At 30.2% G+C, this 17982-nt stretch overlaps 1 long non-coding RNA gene across 1 annotated transcript; it reads right to left on the bottom strand.

Annotated features, from left to right (window-relative positions):
- Window positions 1–15009: 15009 nt before the first annotated feature.
- Window positions 15010–15905, bottom strand: LOC140043665 (uncharacterized). The gene is made up of 2 exons (XR_011844343.1): window positions 15555–15905; window positions 15010–15084 (listed from the first exon to the last, which is right to left on the bottom strand). It is a non-coding gene; the product is annotated as an uncharacterized lncRNA (long non-coding RNA).
- Window positions 15906–17982: the final 2077 nt, after the last annotated feature.

The raw sequence follows: 17982 nt of genomic DNA, 5'->3' as shown, positions 1-17982 counted from the left end.
TTAAATAATAAATAAACGAAACAAAGACAAAAGAAAAGGAAATACACCAAACAAATCATTTTCGTCTCGAAGTTATATTAATGTAAATTTTTCCTTCACAAAATCACAGGAGACGCGTTTAACGTTTCCAATTGTAAAGCAGTTTCAAATCATACTGTAAAATATCTACCGATATATATTTTGCTAGTCACTCATCATTTTATTACATCACATTATTCAACTCATTAGGTGTAATATCTTTACACAAATCCTTTATATCTTTACTTTTTTTCTTACCAGCTCATAACAAACATGAATATTACTCTAAAGGATTTATACTCAATGTACGATAACCCCCCCCCCCCCCCCCTTTTTAAAGTCTGCATAGCGGCACGAGAAAACAATTAATAATGGGGATAAAAAGTTTGTCTTACATTGTTATACAGTAACCTGTGTTTTTCTCTGTTTACACCATCTCATTGTTTATAATTATGTATGTTAATGTCGATATAGTGTTTCTCTAGTACAGTTTATTACTTGTTTATACTCGTAAAGTTTGCAGGCCTCCATGTTGTTGGTATATTTTGTAAAAATTTTATTTATGTTTACTTTTTAAAAATCGTTTTATTTGCATTTTATCTCCTCCTGGTTAAAATGAGTGTGATGTTGCTTAAAAAGTTAACAAGTATAACCACTAAAACGGTTCATTACCTGTAGGAAATCATCAATATTGTAACATGCGGTAAACAATACAAATTAGTTTCACAAATTATTTAAACAATAACACTAACAAATTATTAGAATTTAAGAAAACAAAGGTGTACAGATTTTATTTCGATAAAAAAAGTGTACAAAAATAACTTTACAAAAAATGTACAGAATAAATTAACAACAAAAAAAATTCACACATTAAACTAATTCTTATAAAGGTGTACAGTGTACATTGGCCACAGACATTCTTAAAACGAGGTGTACAGCTTTTATTTAAAAAAAAAAGTATACAGAAATAATTGTACAAAAAGTGTATAGAATAAATTTACAAAAAAAGTTCACACATTAAACTAATGCTTATAAAAGTGTACATGTCGATGTGTACATGTAACGTGGCATTACCATTAAGAAACAAATATAAACCAAACACTTAACAGCTAAAACAGCATAGCGATCGTTTTCGTACGAAAACAATACCTCCAGCAGGTATATCAACTTTAGTATTTTAAGTATAGGGCCTACACGTTACAAACACACACCCTCTTGAATTGTAGGTACAGGCCTTTTGCCGTTCGTAATTCAAACTGTTCGGAAAATTGAAGTTAATATTCTGAGATTAGGCCTATGTCTATGACTGCATTCTAAAACGTCTCCATATGCGATTTGAAGCTATGTTGCACAATTTGATGTTTTGTGTGAAAAAGTTTTGTCGAAATATTCAAAATAATCTAAAACGTTTTCAAATACGATTTTGATGTTTTTGTGTGAAAAGTTTTAACGAAATACTCAAAATGGTCTAAAACGGTTTGAAGTGTGATTTTAAGCACTGTGATGTTTTTGTGTAACCAAGTTTCATCAAAATTCACAAAATGATTTAAAACTTCTCCAAATGCGATTTGAAGCTATTTTGTACATTTTGATGTTTTGTGTAACCAAGTTTCATCGAAATACACAAAATGGTCTAAAACGTCTCCAAATTCGATTTGAAGCTATTTTGTACAATTTGATGTTTTGTGTGAAAAAGTTTTGTCGAAATGCTGAAAATGGTTTAAAACGTTTCCAAATACGATACTAAGCTATTTTGTGCACTTTGATGTTTTTGTGTGAAAAGTTTTATAGAAATGCTCAAAATGGTCTAAAACGGTTTGAAGTGTGATTTTAAGTACTTTGATGTTTTTGTGTAACCAAGTTTCATCGAAATGCTCAAAATGGTCTAAAAAGTCTCCAAATGCGATTTGAAGCTATTTTGTACAATTTGATGTTTTGTGTGAATAAGTTTTGTCGAAATGCTGAAAATTGTTTAAAACGTTTCCAAATACGATACTAAGCTATTTTGTGAACTTTGATGTTTTTGTGTGAAAAGTTGTATCGAAATGCTTAAAATGGTCTAAAACGGTTTGAAGTGTGATTTTAAGCACTTTGATGTTTTTGTGTAACCAAGTTTCATCGAAATGCACAAAATGATTTAAAACGTCTCCAAATGCGATTTGAAGCTATTTTGTACATTTTGATGTTTTGTGTGAAAAAGTTTTATCGAAATGCTCAAAATGGTATAAAACGTTTCTAAATACGATATTAATCTATTTTGTTCACTTTGATGTTTTAGTGTGAAAAGTTTTATTGAAATGCTCAAAATGGTCTAAAACGTCTCCAAATACGATATTAAGCTATTTTGTGCACTTTGATGTTTTTGTGTGAAAAGTTTTATCGAAATGCTCAAAATGATCTAAAACGGTTTCAAATGTAATTTTAAGGACTTTGATGTTTTTCTGTAACCAAGTTTAATCGAAATACACAAAATGGTCTAAAACGTGCAAATGCAATTTGAAGCTATTTTGTACATTTTGATGTTTTGTGTGAATAAGTTTTATCGAAATGCTCAAAATGGTCTAAAACGTCTCTAAATGCGATTTGAAGCTATTTTGTACAATTTGATGTTTTGTGTGAAAAAGTTTTACAGAAATGCTCGAAATGGTCAAAACGGTATCAAATGTGATTTTTAGCACTTTGATGTTTTTGAGTTAACAAGTTTTTTCGAAAATCACAAAAGGGTCTAAAATGTCTTTAAATGCGATTTGAAGCTATTCTAAGCACTTTGGTGTTTTTATGTAAACAAGTTTTTTCGAAAATCACAAAATGGTCTAAAACGTTTCCAAATGCGACTTGAAGCTATTCTTAGCACTTTGGTGTTTTTATGTTAACAAGTTTTTTCGAAAATCACAAAATTGTCTAAAACGTCTCCAAATGCGATTTGAAGCTATTCTAAGCACTTTGGTGTTTTTATGTTAACAACTTTTTTCGAAAATCACAAAATGGTCTAAAATGTCTCCAAATGCGATTTGAAGCTATTCTTAGCACTTTGGTGTTTTTATGTTAACAAGTTCTTTCGAAAATCACAAAATGGTCTAAAACGTCTCCAAATGCGATTTGAAGCTTTTCTGTACACTTTGATGTTTTGTGTGAAAAATTTGTGTCGAAATGCTCAAAATGGTCTAAAACGTTTTTAAATACGATATTAAGCTATTTTGTGCTCTTTGATGTTTGTTTTTGTGCGAAAAGTTTTATCGAAATGCTCAAAATGGTCTAAAACGGTTTCTAATGTGATTTTAAGCACTTTTATGTTTTTGTGTAACCAAGTTTTTTCGAAAATCACAAAATGGTCTAAAATGTCTCCAAATGCGATTTGAAGCTATTCTTAGCACTTTGGTGTTTTTATGTTAACAAGTTTTTTTCGAAAATCACAAAATGGTCTGAAACGTCTCCAAATGCGATTTGAAGCTATTTTGTACATTTTGATGTTTTGTGTGAAAAAGTTTTATCGAAATGCTCAAAATGGTATAAAACGTTTCTAAATACGATATTAATCTATTTTGTTCACTTTGATGTTTTAGTGTGAAAAGTTTTATTGAAATGCTCAAAATGGTCTAAAACGTCTCCAAATACGATATTAAGCTATTTTGTGCACTTTGATGTTTTTGTGTGAAAAGTTTTATCGAAATGCTCAAAATTGATCTCAAACGGTTTCTAATGTGATTTTAAGCACTTTGATGTTTTTGTGTAACCAAGTTTTTTCGAAAATCAAAAAAAATTTCTAAAACGTCTCCAAATGCGGTATGAAGATATTCTAAGCACTTTGGTGTTTTTATGTTAATAAGTTTTTTCGAAAATCACAAAATGGTCTAAGATGTCTCCAAATGCGATTTGAAGCTATTCTGTACACTTTGCTGTTTTGTGTGAAATTTTTTTGTCGAAATGCTCAAAATGGTCAAAAACGTTTTTAAATACGATATTAAGCTATTTTGTGCTCTTTGATGTTTTTGTGTGAAAAGTTTTATCGAAATGCTCAAAATGGTCTAAAACGGTTTCTAATGTGATTTTAAGCACTTTGATGTTTTTATGTTAACAAGTTTTTTCGAAAAGCACAAAATGGTCTAAAACGTCTCAAAATGGGATTTGAAGCTATTCTAAGCACTTTGGTGTTTTTATGTTAACAAGTTTTTTCGAAAATCACAAAATGGTCTAAAACGTCTCCAAATGCGATTTGAAGCTTTTCTGTGCACTTTGCTGTTTTGTGTGAAAATTTTTTATCGAAATGCTCAAAATGGTCAAAAACGTTTTTAAATACGATATTAAGCTATTTTGTGCTCTTTGATGTTTTTGTTTGAAAAGTTTTATCGAAATGCTCAAAATGGTCTAAAACGGTTTCTAATGTGATTTTAAGCACTTTGATGTTTTTATGTTAACAAGTTTTTTCGAAAATCACAGAATGGTCTAAAACGTCTCAAAATGCGATTTGAAGCTATTCTAAGCACTTTGGTGTTTTTATGGTAACAAGTTTTTTCGAAAATCACAAAATAGTCTAAAATGTCTCCAAATGCGATTTGAAGCTATTCTAATCACTTTGGTGTTTTTATGTTAACAAGTTTTTTCGAAAATCACAAAATGGTCTAAAACGTCTCCAAATACGATTTGAAGCTATTCTGTGCACTTTGCTGTTTTGTTTGAATTTTTTTTGTCGAAATGCCCAAAATGGTCAAAAACGTTTTTAAATACGATATTAAGCTATTTTGTGCTCTTTGATGTTTTTGTGTGAAAAGTTTTATCGAAATGCTCAAAATGGTCTAAAACGGTTTCTAATGTGATTTTAAGCACTTTGATGTTTTATGTTAACAAGTTTTTTCGAAAATCACAACATTGTCTAAAACGTCTCAAAATGCGATTTGAAGCTATTCTAAGCACTTTGGTGTTTTTATGTTAACAAGTTTTTTCGAAAATCACAAAATGGTCTTAAACGTCTCCAAATGCGATTTGAAGCTTTTCTGTGCACTTTGCTGTTTTGTGTGAAAATTTTTTATCGAAATGCTCAAAATGGTCAAAAACGTTTTTAAATACGATATTAAGCTATTTTGTGCTCTTTGATGTTTTTGTTTGAAAAGTTTTATCGAAATGCTCAAAATGGTCTAAAACGGTTTCTAATGTGATTTTAAGCACTTTGATGTTTTTATGTTAACAAGTTTTTTCGAAAATCACAGAATGGTCTAAAACGTCTCATAAATGCGATTTGAAGCTATTCTAAGCACTTTGGTGTTTTTATGGTAACAAGTTTTTTCGAAAATCACAAAATAGTCTAAAATGTCTCCAAATGCGATTTGAAGCTATTCTAATCACTTTGGTGTTTTTATGTTTACAAGTTTTTTCGAAAATCACAAAATGGTCTAAAACGTCTCCAAATACGATTTGAAGCTATTCTGTGCACTTTGCTGTTTTGTTTGAAATTTTTTTGTCGAAATGCTCAAAATGGTCAAAAACGTTTTTAAATACGATATTAAGCTATTTTGTGCTCTTTGATGTTTTTGTGTGAAAAGTTTTATCGAAATGCTCAAAATGGTCTAAAACGGTTTCTAATGTGATTTTAAGCACTTTGATGTTTTTATGTTAACAAGTTTTTTCGAAAATCACAACATTGTCTAAAACGTCTCAAAATGCGATTTGAAGCTATTCTAAGCACTTTGGTGTTTTTATGTTAACAAGTTTTTTCGAAAATCACAAAATGGTCTAAAACGTCTCCAAATGCGATTTGAAGTTATTCTGTGCACTTTGCTGTTTTGTGTGAAAATTGTTTGTCGAAATGCTCAAAATGGTCAAAAACGTTTTTAAATACGATATTAAGCTATTTTGTGCTCTTTGATGTTTTTGTGTGAAAAGTTTTATCGAAATTCTCAAAATGGTCTAAAACGGTTTCTAATGTGATTTTAAGCACTTTGATGTTTTTATGTTAACAAGTTTTTTCGAAAATCACAGAATGGTCTAAAACGTCTCAAATGCGATTTGAAGCTATTCTAAGCACTTTGATGTTTTTATGTTAACAAGTTTTTTCGAAAATCACAAAAGGGTCTAAAACGTCTCCAAATGCGATTTGAAGCTATTCTGTACACTTTGATGTTTTTATGTTAACAAGTTTTTTTGAAAATCACAAAATGGTCTAAAATGTCTCCAAATGCGATTTGAAGCTATTCTTAGCACTTTGGTGTTTTTATGTTAACAGGTTTTTTCGTAAATGTCAAAAAGGTCTAAAATGTCTCAAAATGCGATTTGAAGCTATTCTAAGCACTTTGGTGTTTTTATGTTAACAAGTTTTTTCGAAAATCACAAAATGGTCTAAAATGTCTCAAAATGCGATTTGAAGCTATTCTAAGCTCTTTCGTGATTTTATGTTAATAAGTTTTTTTCAAAATCACAAAATGGTCTAAAATGTCTCCAAATGCGATTTGAAGCTATTCTGTACACTTTGATGTTTTTATTTTAACAAGTTTTTTCGAAAATCACAAAAGGGTCTAAAATGTCTCAAAATGTGATTTGAAGCTATTCTAAGCACTTTGGTGTTTTTATGTTAACAAGTTTTTTCGAAAATCACAAAATGGTCTAAAACGTCTCCAAATGCGATTTGAAATTATTCTGTACACTTTGATGTTTTTATGTTAACAAGTTTTTTCGAAAATCACAAAATGGTTTAAAACTTCTCCAAATGCGATTTGAAGCTATTTTAAGCACTTTGGTGTTTTTGTGTAACCAAGTTTTTTTGAAAATCACAAAAGGGTCTAAAATGTCTCAAAATGCGATTTGAAGCTATTCTTTACACTTTGGTGTTTTGTGTGAAAAATTTGTGTCGAAATGCTCAAAATGGTCTAAAACGTTTTTAAATACGATATTAAGCTATTTTGTGCTCTTTGATGTTTGTTTTTGTGCGAAAAGTTTTATCGAAATTCTCAAAATGGTCTAAAACGGTTTCTAATGTGATTTTAAGCACTTTTATGTTTTTGTGTAACCAAGTTTTTTCGAAAATCACAATATGGTTTAAAACGTCTCCAAATGCGATTTGAAGCTATTCTAAGCACTTTGGTGTTTTTATGTTAACAAGTTTTTTCGAAAATCAGAAAATGGTCTAAAACGTCTCCAAATGCGATTTGAAGCTATTCTGTACAATTTGATATTTTTATGTTAACAAGTTTTTTCGAAAATCACAAAATGGTCTAAAACGTCTCCAAATGCGATTTGAAGCTATTCTGTACACTTTGATGTTTTTATGTTAACAAGTTTTTTCGAAAATCACAAAAGGATCTAAAATGTCTCAAAAAGCGATTTAAAGCTATTTTAAGCACTTTGGTGTTTTTATGTTAACAAAGTTTTTTCAAAAATCACAAAATGGTCTAAAACGTCTTTAAAAGCGATTTGAAGCTATTCTTAGCACTTTGGTGTTTTTATGTTAAGAAGTTTTTTCGAAAATCAGAAAATGGTCTAAAACGTCTCCAAATGCGATTTGAAGCTATTCTAAGCACTTTGGTGTTTTAATGTTAACAAGTTTTTTCGAAAATCACAAAAAGGTCAAAAAGGTCTACAAATGCGATTTGAAGCTACTCTGTACACTTTGATGTTTTTATGTTAAAAAGTTTTTCAAAAATCACAAAATGGAAGTTATTCTGTACACTTTGCTGTTTTGTGTGACCATTTTTTGTCGAAATGCTCAAAATGGTCAAAAACGTTTTAAATACGATATTAAGCTATTTTGTGATCTTTAATGTTTTTGTGTGTACAGTTTTATCGAAATGCTCAAAATGGTTTCTAATGTGATTTTAAGCACTTTGATGTTTTTATGTTAGCAAAGTTTTTTCGAAAATAACAAAATGGTCTAAAACGTCTCCAAATGCGATTTGAAGCTATTCTAAGCACTTTGGTGTTTTTATGTGAACAAGTTTTTTCGAAAATCACAAAATGGTCTAAAATGTCTCCAAATGCGATTTAAAGGTATTTTAAGCACTTTGGTGTTTTTGTGTAACCAAGTTTTTTCGAAAATCACAAAATGGTCTAAAACCTCTCAAAATGCGATTTGAAGCTATTCTAAGCATTTGGTGTTTTTATGTTAACAAGTTTTTTCGAAAATCACAAAATGGTCTAAAACGTCTCCAAATGCGATTTGAAGCTTTTCTGTACACTTTGGTGTTTTAATGTTAACAAGTTTTTTCGAAAATCACAAAAAGGTCAAAAACGTCTCCAAATGCGATTTGAAGCTATTCTGTACACTTTGATGTTTTTATGTTAACAAGTTTTTCGAAAATCACAAAATGGTCTAAAACGTCTCCAAATGCGATTTGAAGCTTTTCTGTACACTTTGATGTTTTGTGTGAAAAATTTGTGTCGAATTCTCAAAATGGTCTAAAACGTTTTTAAATACGATATTAAGCTATTTTGTGCTCTTTGATGTTTGTTTTTGTGCGAAAAGTTTTATCGAAATGAGCAAAATGGTTTAAAACGGTTGTGATTTTAAGCACTTTTATGTTTTTGTGTAACCAAGTTTTTTCGAAAATCACAAATTGGTCTAAAACGTCTCCAAATGCGATTTGAAGCTATTCTAAGCACTTTGGTGTTTTTATGTTAACAAGTTTTTTCGAAAATCACAAAATGGTCTAAAATGTATGCAAATGCGATTTGAATGTATTTTAAGCACTTCGGTGTTTTTGTGTTACCAAGTTTTTTCGAAAATCACAAAAGGGTCTAAAATGTCTCAAAATGCGATTTGAAGCTATTCTAAGCACTTTGATGTTTTTATGTTAACAAGTTTTTTAGAAAATCACAAAATGGTCTAAAACGTCTCCAAATGCGATTTGAAGCTATTCTAAGGACTTTGGTGTTTTATGTTAACAAGTTTTTTCGAAAATCACAAAATGGTCTAAAACGTCTCCAAATGCGATTTGAAGTTATTCTGTACACTTTGCTGTTTTGTGTGCAAAATTTTTGTCGAAATGCTCAAAATGGTCAAAAACGTTTTTAAATACGATATTAAGCTATTTTGTGCTCTTTGATGTTTTTGTGTGAAAAGTTTTATCGAAATGCTCAAAATGGTCTAAAACGGTTTATAATGTGATTTTAAGCACTTTGATGTTTTTATGTTAACAAGTTTTTTCGAAAATCACAAAATGGTCTAAAACGTCTCCAAATGCGATTTGAAGCTATTCTAAGCACTTTGTTGTTTTTATGGTAACAAGTTTTTTCGAAAATCACAAAATGGTCTAAAACGTCTCCAAATGCGATTTGAAGCTATTCTGTACACTTTGATGTTTTTATGTAATAACAAGTTTTTTTTCGAAAATCACAAAATGTTCTAAAACGTCTCCAAATGCGATTTGAAGCTATTCTTAGCACTTTGATGATTTTATGTAACAAGTTTTTTCGAAAATCAGAAAATGGTCTAAAACGTCTCAAAATGCGATTTGAAGCTATTCTAAGCACTTTGGTGTTTTAATGTTAACAAGTTTTTTCGTAAATCACAAAAAGGTCATAAAGGTCTACAAATGCGATTTGAAGCTACTCTGTACACTTTGATGTTTTTATGTTAAAAAGTTTTTCGAAAATCACAAAATGGAAGTTATTCTGTACACTTTGCTGTTTTGTGTGAATATTTTTTGTCGAAATGCTCAAAATGGTCAAAAACGTTTTTAAATACGATATTAAGCTATTTTGTGCACTTTGATGTTTTTGTGTGAAAAGTTTTATCGAAATGCTCAAAATGGTTTCTAATGTGATTTTAAGCACTTTGATGTTTTTGTGTAACCAAGTTTTTTCGAAAATAACAAAATGGTCTAAAACGTCTCCAAATGCGATTTGAAGCTATTCTAAGCACTTTGGTGTTTTTATGTTAACAAGTTTTTTCGAAAATCACAAATTGGTCTAAAACGTCTCCAAATGTGATTTGAAGCTATTCTAAGCACTTTGGTGTTTTTATGTTAACAAGTTTTTTCGAAAATCACAAAATCGTCTAAAATGTCTCCAAATGCGATTTGAAGGTATTTTAAGCACTTTGCTGTTTTTGTGTAACCAAGTTTTTTCGAAAATCACAAAATGGTCTAAAACCTCTCAAAATGCGATTTGAAGCTATTCTAAGCACTTTGGTGTTTTTATGTTAACAAGTTTTTTCGAAAATCACAAAATGGTCTAAAATGTCTCCAAATGCGATTTGAAGCTATTCTTAGCACTTTGGTGTTTTTATGTTAACAAGTTTTTTCGAAAATCACAAAAAGGTCTAAAACGTCTCCAAATGCGGTTTGAAGCTATTCTGTACACTTTGCTGTTTTGTGTGACAATTTTTTGTCGAAATGCTCAAAATGGTCAAAAACGTTTTTAAATACGATATTAAGCTATTTTGTGGTCTTTGATGTTTTTTTGTGAAAAGTTTTATCGAAATGCTCAAAATGGTCTAAAACGGTTTATGTGATTTTGAGCACTTGGATGTTTTTGTGTAACCAAGTTTTTCGAAAATCACAAAATGGTCTAAAATGTCTCCAAATGCGATTTGAAGTTATTCTGTACACTTTGATGTTTTTATGTTAACAAGTTTTTTCAAAAATCACAAAATGGTCTAAAATGTCTCCAAATGCGATTTGAAGATATTCTTAGCACTTTGGTGTTTTTATATTAACAAGTTTTTTCGAAAATCACAAAAAGGTCTAAAACGTCTCCAAATACGATTTGAAGCTATTCTGTACACTTTGCTGTTTTGTGTGAAAAATGTTTGTTGAAATGCTCAAAATGGTCAAAAGCGTTTTTAAATACGATATTAAGCTATTTTGTGCTCTTTGATGTTTTTGTGTGAAAAGTTTTATCGAAATGCTCAAAATCGTCTAAAACGGTTTCTAATGTGATTTTAAGCACTTTGATGTTTTTGTGTAACCAAGTTTTTTCGAAATTCACAAAATGGTCTAAAATGTCTCCAAATGCAATTTGAAGCTATTCTGTACACTTTGATGTTTTTATGTTAACAAGTTTTTTCGAAAATCACAAAATGGTCTAAACCGTCTCCAAATGCGATTTGAAGCTATTCTGTACACTTTGGTGTTTTTATGTTAACAAGTTTTTTCGAAAATCACAAAATGGTCTAAAACGTCTCCAAATGCGATTTGAAGCTATTCTTAGCACTTTGGTGTTTTTATATTAACAAGTTTTTTCGAAAATCACAAAAAGGTCTAAAACGTCTCCAAATACGATTTGAAGCTATTCTGTACACTTTGCTGTTTTGTGTGGAAAATGTTTGTCGAAATGCTCAAAATGGTCAAAAACGTTTTTAAATACGATATTAAGCTATTTTGTGGTCTTTGATGTTTTTTTGTGAAAAGTTTTATCGAAATGCTCAAAATGGTCTAAAACGGTTAATGTGATTTTGAGCACTTGGATGTTTTTGTGTAACCAAGTTTTTCGAAAATCACAAAATGGTCTAAAATGTCTCCAAATGCGATTTGAAGTTATTCTGTACACTTTGATGTTTTTATGTTAACAAGTTTTTTCAAAAATCACAAAATGGTCTAAAATGTCTCCAAATGCGATTTGAAGATATTCTTAGCACTTTGGTGTTTTTATATTAACAAGTTTTTTCGAAAATCACAAAAAGGTCTAAAACGTCTCCAAATACGATTTGAAGCTATTCTGTACACTTTTCTGTTTTGTGTGAAAAATGTTTGTTGAAATGCTCAAAATGGTCAAAACCGTTTTTAAATACGATATTAAGCTATTTTGTGCTCTTTGATGTTTTTGTGTGAAAAGTTTTATCGAAATGCTCAAAATGGTCTAAAACGGTTTCTAATGTGATTTTAAGCACTTTGATGTTTTTGTGTAACCAAGTTTTTTCGAAAATCACAAAATGGTCTAAAACGTCTCCAAATGCGATTTGAAGCTATTCTAAGCACTTTGGTGTTTTTATGTGAACAAGTTTTTTCGAAAATCACAAATTGGTCTAAAACCTCTCCAAATGCGATTTGAAGCTATTCTAAGCACTTTGGTGTTTTTATGTTAATAATTTTTTTCGAAAACCACAAAATGGTCTAAAATGTCTCCAAATGCGATTTGAAGCTATTTTAAGCACTTTGATGTTTTTGTGTAACCAAGTTTTTTCGAAATTCACAAAATGGTCTAAAATGTCTCCAAATGCAATTTGAAGCTATTCTGTACACTTTGATGTTTTTATGTTAACAAGTTTTTTCGAAAATCACAAAATGGTCTAAACCGTCTCCAAATGCGATTTGAAGCTATTCTGTACACTTTGGTGTTTTTATGTTAACAAGTTTTTTCGAAAATCACAAAATGGTCTAAAACGTCTCCAAATGCGATTTGAAGCTATTCTTAGCACTTTGGTGTTTTTATATTAACAAGTTTTTTCGAAAATCACAAAAAGGTCTAAAACGTCTCCAAATACGATTTGAAGCTATTCTGTACACTTTGCTGTTTTGTGTGGAAAATGTTTGTCGAAATGCTCAAAATGGTCAAAAACGTTTTTAAATACGATATTAAGCTATTTTGTGCTCTTTGATGTTTTTGTGTGAAAAGTTTTATCGAAATGCTCAAAATGGTCTAAAACGGTTTATGTAATTTTGAGCACTTGGATGTTTTTTTGTAACCAAGTTTTTCGAAAATCACAAATGGTCTAAAATGTCTCCAAATGTGATTTGAAGTTATTCTGTATACTTTGATGTTTTTATGATAACAAGTTTTTTCGAAAATCACAAAATGGTCTAAAATGTCTCCAAATGCGATTTGAAGCTATTCTGTACACTTTGATGTTTTTATGTAATAACAAGTTTTTTTTCGAAAATCACAAAATGTTCTAAAACGTCTCCAAATGCGATTTGAAGCTATTCTTAGCACTTTGATGATTTTATGTAACAAGTTTTTTCGAAAATCAGAAAATGGTCTAAAACGTCTCAAAATGCGATTTGAAGCTATTCTAAGCACTTTGGTGTTTTAATGTTAACAAGTTTTTTCGTAAATCACAAAAAGGTCATAAAGGTCTACAAATGCGATTTGAAGCTACTCTGTACACTTTGATGTTTTTATGTTAAAAAGTTTTTCGAAAATCACAAAATGGAAGTTATTCTGTACACTTTGCTGTTTTGTGTGAATATTTTTTGTCGAAATGCTCAAAATGGTCAAAAACGTTTTTAAATACGATATTAAGCTATTTTGTGCACTTTGATGTTTTTGTGTGAAAAGTTTTATCGAAATGCTCAAAATGGTTTCTAATGTGATTTTAAGCACTTTGATGTTTTTGTGTAACCAAGTTTTTTCGAAAATAACAAAATGGTCTAAAACGTCTCCAAATGCGATTTGAAGCTATTCTAAGCACTTTGGTGTTTTTATGTGAACAAGTTTTTTCGAAAATCACAAATTGGTCTAAAACGTCTCCAAATGCGATTTGAAGCTATTCTAAGCACTTTGGTGTTTTTATGTTAACAAGTTTTTTCGAAAATCACAAAATGGTCTAAAATGTCTCCAAATGCGATTTGAAGGTATTTTAAGCACTTTGCTGTTTTTGTGTAACCAAGTTTTTTCGAAAATCACAAAATGGTCTAAAACCTCTCAAAATGCGATTTGAAGCTATTCTAAGCACACATCCACGTCAAACAGCGAAAATTGGACATTAAGTGTTCCGAGAGCTGTTTTCATTGTTTAAGTTAGCCGGAGCCTTTTTCGATTGGCTATAAATAGAAAGTTACCGAGCATTTCGAGCGACGCGAGTTCTGACTTCCGTGTTTTATAGGCTGTCTAAATTTCCCTTTTAACGGGTTTATATTAAATTATATTGTTGTTTGATTTATTTCTGTTTATAAAGAACATTTATATTAAACAAAAACCACAACAATAGCAATTTTAGTTGATTATGGATTAATTTATTCGAATTCTAAGATAAACGTCTAAGCCAAGTGTAAACGTAAACAAAGCGAGTCATACGGCGAAAACAAAAAAGTGAAAACTAACTAATTTGTTAAAATAGCTAACATTAATTTGCAATTTTTAAATGAAATTCTGAAAACGCTATAATATAGTCTTATATGCATTTTCAAAGATTTCCAAATATAAGCTTGGGGTTATTTTTCAAACAAATTCTATAAGGAGTTGAAGATAGTGTATTTTGAGCGAAAGTGCGGTGCGCGTTGGCCTAGGAAGACGCGGCAGGGCTGGAATACTCGTTTCCTTAGGCGACGAGAACGACGGAAGATGCGCTCCATCACTGTGCTCTCAATTTTAGTTCTTGTTAGGTGGATGATGCAGAATCTTATAATATGGGCTTATAAGTTTTAAAATAAAGTGCTCAACTTTCATTTTTCTTAAAATTATGAAGATTAGTGTGAAGTGGGGACTGTCTGCATTCCTGAACGGCTGACTTGGTAAAATACTGAAAAATCAGTCAATTAGTTATAGGCCTAGGCTAATTAATTAATGTACAGTATATAATGTCATATTTTTATGAATAGAGCTAAATCTACTAGTAGGCTTACTAGTAATCTCATAATAAATCTGTTAATGTCACCTGTCACTAACATATGATTGATTTAAGTATATGCTGAAAATGTTTACTTTTTATCGGAGCTAAAATTAAATTTCGCAGTTCCCTGCTTTTTATTATAATAATGGAGCAATAAATGAAATACAAATACACACCAATTAACATTTTAACTTTTAATATTATCACAAATTTCACCTTAAAAATCAGACAAGTTTTCTACATCAACTTAGCTAACATTTGTACTAAGCCTAATCTTCAAAAGATTTACTATTACTGTAGTAGGCCTATTACCATTTTTTATTTGCCAATTTGAAATGTACATTTAAACTTTATTAAACTACTGCACAACAACCAACTGCCACTTGAACCTTTAAATAAGTAAATTAGGATAAGTTAAAGTTTTTACAAAATAAATGTCTTTTTGGCAATACATCTATAGATATCCATAATTACAGTATTAATAGTGCTTTTTCACATTATATGCCAGAAGTAAATTAATATGACTCATAAGAAATTGTTGTTGATTTAATGCTATTTGTATTGAAGTATGTAGAACAATCCTCTGTGGTCTGTAAAAAAACAACAACATTCAATTAATAATAATCATTATTTAATTATATTTGTATATTTATTCTTATTTTCTTAGGCCTATAAACAACGCGCGCCTGACAATGAACACGCGCCAATAATGCACGCACTACCCCACTATTATAGGCTAAAGCCTGGCTCTCCTACTGTACTACTAGGCCTAGACTATATTGATTTATAAATAAAACAAAGAGGCTTTGTAGAGTTTTATGATTTAAAACAGCTTTCCTATATATTATATGTTGCCCTTATTAATTTACAAAACCACATTTTTTATCTTATGGCGTAAAAAATGATTTTAGCTACAACCATGTGTTCCATTTTCGATAGTGAAATACCCAAGAGGGCACATGTTTAAGCAGCCATTAAAAAAAAATAAAAAATAACCCCAACGAGATTTTTTTATTAACTACTATTGAAAAATCAAATATTCAGAAACTATAAAACCCACCTTCTCAAAAAATTGCGTTGTTTTATTACAGCCTCAACAAATTAGACGAAATTTTAACATTCGAATAGCCTAAAATTGTTTAAAAAACATCGGTGTAATTCACCCTTGTTTCATAAAAATATAATGGGTTCGTCGATTAAAAAACAATATCACGTGGTTCGTAGATGCCTTGTCAAAGGTTTTCATGAATTATTCATTAGTAAATAAAACCAAAAGTTCCAATTGGCCAGTTTGCAAAAACCTAAGATTTACTTTTCAAAACAAAGTTGCTTCCGGGTAATTGTCAACGCTGTCTCGTGTGCAAAAACGATTCGCTGCCGATAGAGGGCTCACTACTTTTTGTCCCTGGTGAATTGAGTGTGAGCACTTTGGTGTTTTTATGTTAACAAGTTTTTTCGAAAATCACAAAATGGTCTAAAATGTCTCCAAATGCGATTTGAAGCTATTCTTAGCACTTTGGTGTTTTTATGTTAACAAGTTTTTTCGAAAATCACAAAAAGGTCTAAAACGTCTCCAAATGCGGTTTGAAGCTATTCTGTACACTTTGCTGTTTTGTGTGACAATTTTTTGTCGAAATGCTCAAAATGGTCAAAAACGTTTTTAAATACGATATTAAGCTATTTTGTGGTCTTTGATGTTTTTGTGTGAAAAGATTTATCGAAATGCTCAAAATGGTCTAAAACGGTTTATGTGATTTTGAGCACTTGGATGTTTTTGTGTAACCAAGTTTTTCGAAAATCACAAAATGGTCTAAAATGTCTCCAAATGCGATTTGAAGTTATTCTGTACACTTTGATGTTTTTATGTTAACAAGTTTTTTCAAAAATCACAAAATGGTCTAAAATGTCTCCAAATGCGATTTGAAGATATTCTTAGCACTTTGGTGTTTTTATATTAACAAGTTTTTTTCGAAAATCACAAAAAGGTCTAAAACGTCTCCAAATACGATTTGAAGCTATTCTGTACACTTTGCTGTTTTGTGTGAAAAATGTTTGTTGAAATGCTCAAAATGGTCAAAAGCGTTTTTAAATACGATATTAAGCTAATTTTGTGCTCTTTGATGTTTTTGTGTGAAAAGTTTTATCGAAATGCTCAAAATGGTCTAAAACGGTTTCTAATGTGATTTTAAGCACTTTGATGTTTTTGTGTAACCAAGTTTTTTCGAAAATCACAAAATGGTCTAAAACGTCTCCAGATGCGATTTGAAGCTATTCTGTACACTTTGGTGTTTTTATGTTAACAAGTTTTTTCGAAAATCACAAAATGGTCTAAAACGTCTCCAAATGCGATTTGAAGCTATTCTAAGCACTTTGGTGTTTTTATGTTAACAAGTTTTTTCGAAAATCACAAAATGGTCTAAAATGTCTCCAAATGCGGTTTGAAGCTATTCTGTACACTTTGCTGTTTTGTGTGAAAATTTTTTGTTGAAATTCTCAAAATGGTCAAAAACGTTTTTAAATACGATATTAAGCTATTTTGTGGTCTTTGATGTTTTTGTGTGAAAACTTTTATCGAAATGCCCAAAATGGTCTAAAACGGTTTATGTGATTTTGAGCACTTGGATGTTTTTGTGTAACCAAGTTTTTCGAAAATCACAAAATGGTCTAAAATGTCTCCAAATGCGATTTGAAGTTATTCTGTACACTTTGATGTTTTTATGTTAACAAGTTTTTTCGAAAATCACAAAATGGTCTAAAATGTCTCCAAATGCGATTTAAAGATATTCTTAGCACTTTGGTGTTTTTATATTAACAAGTTTTTTCGAAAATCACAAATTGGTCTAAAACGTCTCCAAATGCGATTTGAAGCTATTCTAAGCACTTTGGTGTTTTTATGTTAACAAGTTTTTTCGAAAATCACAAAATGGTCTAAAATGTCTCCAAATGCGATTTGAAGGTATTTTAAGCACTTTGCTGTTTTTGTGTAACCAAGTTTTTTCGAAAATCACAAAATGGTCTAAAACCTCTCAAAATGCGATTTGAAGCTATTCTAAGCACTTTGGTGTTTTTATGTTAACAAGTTTTTTCGAAAATCACAAAATGGTCTAAAATGTCTCCAAATGCGATTTGAAGCTTTTCTTAGCACTTTGGTGTTTTTATGTTAACAAGTTTTTTCGAAAATCACAAAAAGGTCTAAAACGTCTCCAAATGCGGTTTGAAGCTATTCTGTACCCTTTGCTGTTTTGTGTGACAATTTTTTGTCGAAATGCTCAAAATGGTCAAAAACGTTTTTAAATACGATATTAAGCTATTTTGTGGTCTTTGATGTTTTTTTGTGAAAAGTTTTATCGAAATGCTCAAAATGGTCTAAAACGGTTTATGTGATTTTGAGCACTTGGATGTTTTTGTGTAACCAAGTTTTTCGAAAATCACAAAATGGTCTAAAATGTCTCTAAATGTGATTTGAAGTTATTCTGTACACTTTGATG

The sequence above is a fragment of the Antedon mediterranea genome, chromosome 3, assembly GCF_964355755.1.
Source record: "Antedon mediterranea chromosome 3, ecAntMedi1.1, whole genome shotgun sequence".
Taxonomy (NCBI): Eukaryota; Metazoa; Echinodermata; class Crinoidea; order Comatulida; family Antedonidae; genus Antedon; species Antedon mediterranea.
The sequence above is the reverse complement of the archived record's forward strand: the minus strand, read 5'-3'. Positions and strand labels throughout refer to the sequence as shown.